Genomic DNA, 7,153 nt, shown 5'->3' on the forward strand with positions numbered 1-7,153 from the left:
TAAGAATTCAACTAAGGGGCCGGAGAGATGGCTCAGAGGTTAAGAGCACTGGCTGCTCTTCCAGAGGTCCCAAGTTCGATTCCCAGCAACCACATGGTGGCTCCCAACCATCTGTCATGAGATCTGGCGCCCTCTTCTGGCCTGCAGGGATACATGCAGGCAGAACACTGTATTCATAATAAATAAATAAATAAATAAATCTTAAAAAAAAATTCAACTAAGAGGCAGAGGCAGGTGGATCTCTGTGTTCAAGTCCAGCCTGGTCTACAGAGCAAGTTCCAGAACAGCCCAGGCTACACAGAGAAACCCTGTCTCGGGGGAAAAAGGGAATTCAACTAAGGAACTGTTTAAATGAAGACCTCAACTAAAATTTGTAAAAATAGCTCTGTTTAAGGTTACACATTTTTGTAACTATACGATAAGCTGAGTTCAGCAATGGTGTGGATGGAGTCGGGTTGGTGGACAGCCACGTCCTTGCTCCGAGGCAGCCGGAGTGATGAGGTTAGGGAGAAGCTGCCATGCAGAGAGCTGACTCTGGGCAGCGACAAGAATAGCTGTGCCGTGTGAGAATGTCAGAGAGAAAAACGCCAGACAACAGGTTTGGCGAAGCTGACCTACTTACTCGATGCTGTGTCAGAAACTCAGTGGCAAAGCTGCAGAGGATACAAGGGGAGGAATTAATCCCACAGAGACCCTTTGCCTCAGAAACTCTCCAGTCAATAGGACTCTGTGCTGCTAGTTTTGTGTGTCAGCGTGACACATGCTAGAGTCATCAGAGGAAGGAGCCTCAGCTGAGGAAATGCCTCCATGAGATCCAGCTGTAAGGCATCTTCTCATTTAGTAATCAATCAGGGAGGGCCTGGCCCATGGTGGGTGGTGTCATCCCTGGACTGCTGGTCCTGGGTTCTATAAGAAGGTGGGCTGAGCAAGCCAGTAAGCAGCTCTCCTCCATGGCCTCTTCATCAGCTCCTGCCTCCAGGATCCTGCCCTGTGTGAGTTCCTGTCCTGACTTCCTTCAGTGATGAACAGCAATGCTGAAGTGTAAGCCAAATAAACCCTTTCCTCCCCGACTGCTTTTCTGTTATGGTTCTCATCACAACAATAGAAATCTTAGACAGACTGAGCAAAAAGCTAGGGGGCTAACATTTTATACACAAATAAATTCTAAAGCAAAGGAGAAGACCACATTAGTTCTTTCAGAGTTTACAGGAGTATGTTTTATATTTATTTTTATTTAGCACGTATTCATATATTTATATTTAAATATATTTATATTTAGCATGTATCCCTTGTGCCTTCTTCTAATAAGCTCTCACTCACTTTGTATGAACATAAATATGAAGGAGGTTTGATGTTTGGGCTGACTCACACCCAACGCAGTGTGATAACTAACCAAGTTGATAACTAACCGGTGTGATAACCAGAGCTGTTACACAGAGAGACCCTGTCTCAAAAACAAACAAACAAACAAAGTGTCAGATGAACCCCTTTCAACAGGAATGTTAACAGAGGTCTGGTTTCTTTCCTCACAAATGTTCCAGTGTATTGACATTTTACTCACTACTGGGTGGTGGGAAGGTCACACATGGAATATGGAAGGGTCAAAAGAATAACTGTCATTACAGGACATAGGGAAACCAGGCTGGAGCTGAGCTGGAAGCTTCCTCCCTCCCGCTGGCTAGCTTCCACGGTGTGAAAGGTGCTGAGCGGGCTGCTGGGGGAGAAAAATCACCATCTTAATCCAGCTGTGGACCCTGCAGGCCACACCACTAACAGGCCAGGCAAGGTGTGCCTGCGAGAGCAACCGTGGCCACGACGGAGCTGACAGCCTCTTCTCTGGTGGGATTTCAAGACCGCTCCAGGAAAGGGAATCCGTGCCGGGTACCATAAACCTCCTCAGAAGCCAGTGGCGGGGGATGTCTTAAGCCCTGGTGAGAAATCTATTGTTATTTCGCTAAGTGGTATTGTGCCTGTCACATACTGCCTTCTGCAAATTTGTACACTCACAGATCAGTGCTGCGTTCGCTCGCTCACTCACTCGCTGGTCTTTGGCCAGAGAAGCTTCCTTTTGCAGTGGATAGTGGTTACTGCAGAGACTCGTAACTGAAAACAAGTCACTGTTGGATGCTCGGTCCTAAATAGGATATTAGTAGCACCCTTCCAAGGCTCAGGGGATATTGTAGAAGAGGGAACATGAAGAGTATAATAGGGGGATGGTGAGCTGGCTTAGCAGGTAAAGGGGCTTGCCACCAAGCCTGAGGACCTGAGTTTGATCCCCAGGACCCACATTGTGGAAGGAAAGGACCAACTCCCAGAATTTGACCTCTCACCTCTACATGTGCACAGGGGCATGCATATGTGCATGTATGCATGCACACACAATAAATACGTATATAAATACATTAAAAAATAAGCCGGGCGGTGGTGGCGCACGCCTTTAATCCCAGTACTCGGGAGGCAGAGCCAGGCGGATCTCTGTGAGTTCGAGGCCAGCCTGGGCTACCAAGTGAGTTCTAGGAAAGGCGCAAAGCTACACAGAGAAACCCTGTCTCGAAAAACCAAAAAATAATAATAGTAATAATAATAATAATAATAATAATAATAATAATAATATGCAAGCCAGAGGCAGTATTGAGGAACACTGTCACACTGTCTTCCAGGCCTGGCACAGTCATTGCAGCTCATGAACTCAGCATCTGGACAACCTGTACAGCGCTGGGTTCCTGAGTAACAGCATTTTTTACATACATAAGGAGGACACATTTATAAAAGCTCCTTAAGATGTTTGTCACAGTCTAAAGTAAAAAACAAAATTCAAAAATAGGAAGAACTCACAGCAGACACTGGTTTGGGATAAGACTTCGTGGATTATTAGATGAATCGTTCTACTCAAAATAACAAAAGTAGGTGGGCACTGGTGGTGCACACCTTTAATCCCAGCACTCAGGAGGCAGAGGCAGGTACAGCTCTGAGTTCAAGGCCAGCCTGGTCTACAGAGTGAATTCCAGAAAACCCAGGGCTGTTATACAGAAAAACCTGTCTCAAAAAACAAAACAAAACAAAGTATCTGAAAAACATGAAATACGTTTTCTTTAAAACATCAAAGGGAAGTCAGAACATTGAGGATTAGGAAGATAAAAATCTAAAGGACAGAAGGACCTAGAATGGTGGGCAGGGCCCCGAGCTGCTTTGCCCGAGATTGTCTGCCAAGCTCACAAACTTGCTCTTTGGTTTGGTTGACCTCCCAGGAAACAGGATAGAGAAGGGGAATGTAGAGCATGCCCGGGGTGAGGAGGCCACAGTCACACAAAACCGCAATCTCTAAGCCTTAGAACCCCTAAGGTGAGGGTCAGCCCCGGGAACATGGATCCTCACTGTGAAGACACACAAATCACACTGACTCACGATTCTCTGTAGTTGATTATTTAGTTTATTCTCTTTTCCATCCGTGATAGTGTGCTTTAAAAGCTGAACTAAAGAGTTGGGCATGGTGGTACACGCCTGTAATCCCAGCACGTGAGAGGCTGAGCCAGACAGATCAAAACTGAAGCCAATCAGACTACAGAGAAAGAAAACAGTCTCCGAGAGTCAAATGGTCTGTCAGTGAAGATCTAAAATAAAAAGCAGCAAGTTACTATCAGAATATGTTTAAAATTCATATTTCTAAATCTGTAGTACGACAAAATTCCGAGTGAATAAATATTTACACAAGTCCTTTTCGAAGACCCAAGTTAGAGAAAATTGCCTAGCACAAGATTAGACCTCAGGACTCTGGATCTGACCATGTAGCTCAGTGGGTAGAGCTTTTGCCTAGCAAGCATGAAGCCCTGGGCTGGAACCCCACCACCACGTGAACAGAATATAGTGAACCACACCTGTAATTCCAGCACTTGGGAGGTAGAGGCAGAGGATCAGAAATTCAGGGTCATCCTTTGCTATGTAAAGAAGTGGAGGCCAGCCTAGGCTACATGAGACCCTGTACAAAATTAATCATGAGGGCCAATACAAATGGAGGAGGGAGGAGAGGTAAATAATACTAAGGATGCTTGAAAAGTCCTAAGGAATCATACTATTTTATAGTTACCTAAAATTACATAAAATATACACATATGTACATAAGTTAAAGGAAATTATGCCAGTTGGGATCATAATATTCCCTGTAAGACCCATAGAGTATCTAACAAAAACCTCAGAACCAGGCATGAAAAAAAACCTCCTTTCAAGATGTTGACTGGGGAAATCCAAGAGACTCCCCAAACAGTACAGGCTATTGCTGCTGCCTTTGGTTGCCTCTCAGAAGTTGAAGGTAAATCCCCATTACTGAAGACACCCCATGCGTCAGACATTGAGCTCGGAGGAATTGAGCTAATCTGACCCAAAGGCCTTCTCCCTGAGGTCCAGCTTCCAAAATAACCAGAAAATGCTATGCAAGCGGCCAAGAGAGGAGAGCATTCAAAATCCTACCCAGCTTTGACACCATGAACCACCACAATGATCATCACGGCAACATAGCCCTCAAATGCAATAGTGGCATTATATCTTGTCAGTAACCAACAGCTGTCTAATTAGATTTAAGGCCTGATCAACAGGAGGGAAATCATGCCTGGTACTGTAAACCTAGACTATCACCTGTAGCTAGTAAGGTCATAGATTATGGTAATATTTTATTTGTGCTGAAATGTGATTTTATTTGTATGTTAATAAATAAAAGTGCCTGGGGGTCAGAGCTAATAACAAGCCATAGCAGAAGTCTGGCAGTGGTAGCATGCGGCGCGCCCCGACCAGCGGGGAAGCAAGACACGACTCCAAGATTCTTCCTCTATCACGGTTTATTGAACGCTGCTCGGTTATGGCTTCTCGGGAGAGCTGGTACGGGAGGAGGGCCCCGGGCGCCGGGGCAAGCTGGCTTATATGCAGGTTCTGGGGGCGGAGCTTGGGCGGTAAGCTGATTGGTCAGTACTATCGGGTGATACCACGTCAAGGTTGCATCAGCCTTCGGGCGGGAGAGCGACACGTTAGCATTCGGGATAAACAGGAAACCAGCGCCATCTTGTAATGGCGTTTGAGCCAGCGGACTGCTGCAGTTCCCCCTTTTTGTTTTTGGCAACCCAGAGCTAGGAGTCTCCTCATGATGAGCTTCCTGCTCGATGGGCGAGTGCTGAGTAGGAGGAACAATGATACTCTCTAAACGGGTGCAATGAGCAGAGCTCTCCGTGTGCAGGAGCAGTATCATAGGCTTCCTAATCGGGTGCAATGGGCAGAGCCCTCCGAGTGCAAGGACAGCCTACAGTTCCCTCAGCTGGGCCAACCAGATACTTGGGGAACCGCCAGCATCCAGGGCGGCCATAGCATAAGTGTACGCTCTGTACGATTGCGCTTTATCAACCTACAGAGGATCCAACCCAGTATGACTAGACCAATCAAGCCCACTGTTCCCATCGCCCACACCCCAGCCCATTCCTTCACATAAGATGCAGCTGTGACCAAAAAATCAGTAAATTCTCCCAAGGTGGTCAAATGAGCACGCGTCTGATTTAGGGCAGCAATAGAGGCGATGAAATTCAATTGTAACATTTCAAATTCTCTCTCATATCCCAGGGATACCCTGCCAGACTTTTGTTGTTATATGCCTGAAACAGGGATCCTAACTTATTCTTGGCTGGTTTAAAAGGTTTACTGTTTAAGCACTGTTTTTGAACTGGAAAATAAAATCAGTGCTATGATAGCTTGAAGTTTGATAGGTGGTAGGATAACAAACTTCATCCTCCAGCCTGCAGATGGTGGAATGAAATTGTGGAAAGAGAGTATCCGTTAAAAACACAGGAGCGGGCACAGGCCAGGCTCGAAGGAAAGCCCAGAATATGTCATCCTGAGTCCAGGCCAGATTCAGGGAGAGGCTGATCATCAGGAAGGTCAGCATGCCTCAGCTGAATGCCAAATGCCAAATGCCGTTTATTGAAAGAGGGAGGAAACCTTAAATACAGGCTTACAGTACAATGGGAGATCCCCGGAGGGCAGAAGTTTGCTACTGAATGTTCTACATTCTTGCATCTAAGCTGTTAACGCCCAATATGCAGGATACACAAACAAGGAACTTCCCTAAAGCATTCAGGAGGGTGGATACTGGCAGGGAATTAGAATAGGGAGGACATCTGGTCAAGGTCAGCAAGCAGGCAACGGCTTTACTCAATATGGGAGGAGACCAGGGCCCTACAGGTCCCCCCTTTTTACTAAAAAATGAGCTTCTGACTTAGGTTGCGTGGGACGTCAGCAGGTCACCTTACCCGTCATGGAGACACCTGCCCAGGCCCCGCAAGTGCTCTGTCTTAGGTTGGTGAGCGCCCCCCAAGCATTACCCGTCTCTGAATACTCATTATCATACAGGCTCAACCACATGAGCTGTAGAGTAAACTGTTGCCAAAGATCTCAAAGTGGCGCTGGGCTTGCAATCTGTGCGACACAGAAAAGACCAACAGTAGTCCTAACCCACCCATAGCCAGGAGGCTAAAGGCGATTGAGCCATTCCCTTCTTAAACGAGCCTTACTGCAAATAGGAGTCCTTGTAAAGTGGTATCCCATAAACAAATGGAACTTGAGTTTAAATAATTTTTACAACTTTCAAAGCCAATTTAAATGTATAAATGTAGAATTAAATTTATCATGCCCAATAGAATGAAAGATTAACTAACTGTGGTAGCTACTTTTGCTGCCAGGGTCTCCATTGTGCTAGCTGTAGAACCCAATTATGAAATAGCCATCCCAGAAATAGTAGCAGCAGTGGCCACCACCGCTATAACAGCAACAACGGCAACAGTGATGTCAGTCTCTTCTGGAGCGTGTTAGCATCATCTGTGTCTAACTGCCAAGGTCCACTGGCATGGACGCAGCTCCAGGAACACGAACCACCAAGGCCCATTTTTCTTCATCCCAGCACTACTTAGGCTGGCAGGTCTGCAAAAGAACAACTAAGAACCATAAAGAAAACAAAAACAAAAACAGCAAACAAGGAGCAGAACTAATGGTCTCATAAATGGCTACATTCAGGCTCACAAATTTTAAGGTGTCTACAAAAGAGGCTAGAAGAATTTCAGGAGGCCAATAGATGTTGCACAGAGCCATTCCTGAAAAGTAGGTACTACACCAGCTTGAAGAG

Source organism: Peromyscus eremicus, chromosome 10 (assembly GCF_949786415.1).
Source record: "Peromyscus eremicus chromosome 10, PerEre_H2_v1, whole genome shotgun sequence".
NCBI lineage: Eukaryota > Metazoa > Chordata > Mammalia > Rodentia > Cricetidae > Peromyscus > Peromyscus eremicus.